We start from the raw sequence: 1,638 nt of genomic DNA on the forward strand, positions 1-1,638 counted from the left end.
GCTTAGCTGCTTCTTCCAGGAAATGTTATTTTTATATGCAAGAATGACTGATAGAAAGAAATCCCTGCTAATTTAGAGGGGCGTTTGGCAAATTTTTCTTTCTTGCCTTTTGGTTTTGAGACAGGCTGGCCTCCAACTCATGTCAATCAGCCTCCCCAGATTACAGGCATGCGCCACCATGCCCGGCTGCAGACCAATACATTTTAATGTAATGCAGAATGAAAAGTGAATTGATTTGGTTTCAGGTTTAGTACTGCAATGAACTTTTAGGAACCAACCACAAATCCAGTTTTGCTGTGCTAGAAAGATATGCACAATTGGCCAGGCATGGTGGCGCACGCCTGTAATCCCAGCACTTGGGAGGCTGGGGCAGGAGGATCTTTGCAAGTTCGAGAACAGCCTGCGCTACAAAGCAAGCCTGAAACTGCACAGTGAGGCCCTGTCTCAAAAAGAAAAAAGAAAAAAAAAAAAAGAAAGAAAGAAAGAAAGAAAGAAAGAAAGAAAGAAAGAAAGAAAGAAAGAAATGCACAATGATTTGACGGGTCTGTTAAAATACTGTCCCCATTCCAGTTACCTGTCAGTGTGACATCAGGCTATTTTAACATATTTTAGTCACGATGGATTTTAACAGATTGAATCGAAGAAGAAACAGAATCTTCTTGTCTTCTATTAAGGCAGACATTCAAGGGATCTACAAAAATACACAATGCCACTCTTCAATTTTGGTGGGAAATACAGTTATTTTTCATAAACTGTTGCTTATGTTAACATGCATGTCATTTATTAATGCTACTTTAAAGGAATTAGAAGCTGGGTGTGGTGGTGCGCACCTGTAATCCCAGCACTCAGGAGGCTGAGGCAAGAAGATCACATTCAGTTCAAAACCAGCCTGAACTACACAGCAAGACCCTGTCTCAAAAAACAATTAAATGCCTATTTCTTATACTCTGAGTAACTAAAGATCATAATATGCAATGCATTAACTGCCTATTGTCTTGTTCTGAAATTTTGTTCTCTTTAAATTTTTGTCTCTTTAAAATAAAAAGTAAAAAATAAGCAAATAAAGCAAATAAAAAGTAAAGGGCCGGGGATATAGCTCAGCGGCACAGCACCTGTTGGGCAAGCACAAGGTCCTGAGTTTAATCCCTGGTACCAAAAATAAACAAATAAATAAAAAATAAATAAATTAAAATCCTACCAAACATTTAAAAACAAAAAAAAAACAAAACAAAAAACAAGGCAAAAGAACAACAACAAACCCCCCCAAAACCTGAACTCGGGTTTTTAAAAAATCTCTCTTTGATTTTTTTTTTTCCTCAGTACCGGGAACCGAACTCACGACCTTGTGCTTGCTAGGCAGGCGCTGTGCCGCTGAGCTAAATCCCCAGCCCCCCTGTTTGTTTCTTTATTTGTTCATTTGTGTGATGCTGGCTGCTGAAGCCAGGATGCTGTGCCACGGAGCCCACCCTCTAATGGTGAATATGGGTGGGTGCTGAGCCTGAGCCCACGGACACCAAAACAAGACACACACACACACACACACACACACACACACACACACACACGAAAGCTCTGGTCCTTCAGAATGGGGAACAGTGTACAGAGATACAAGTCACATCCCACAAAGTTTTTTTTTTT

The 1,638-nt window shown here is 40.2% G+C and overlaps 1 long non-coding RNA gene across 1 annotated transcript in view; it reads right to left on the minus strand.

Moving 5' to 3' along the window:
* Positions 1-1,638, minus strand: part of LOC102004029 — a 7,531-nt gene that overhangs the window by 2,205 nt on the left and 3,688 nt on the right. The window contains exon 2 of the long non-coding RNA XR_001235955.1: positions 575-691. This is a non-coding gene — a long non-coding RNA (uncharacterized LOC102004029). The remainder of the gene's footprint in view (positions 1-574; positions 692-1,638) is intronic.

This window comes from Chinchilla lanigera, unplaced genomic scaffold, assembly GCF_000276665.1.
Source record: "Chinchilla lanigera isolate Chin_1 unplaced genomic scaffold, ChiLan1.0 scaffold00050, whole genome shotgun sequence".
Classification (NCBI taxonomy): domain Eukaryota; kingdom Metazoa; phylum Chordata; class Mammalia; order Rodentia; family Chinchillidae; genus Chinchilla; species Chinchilla lanigera.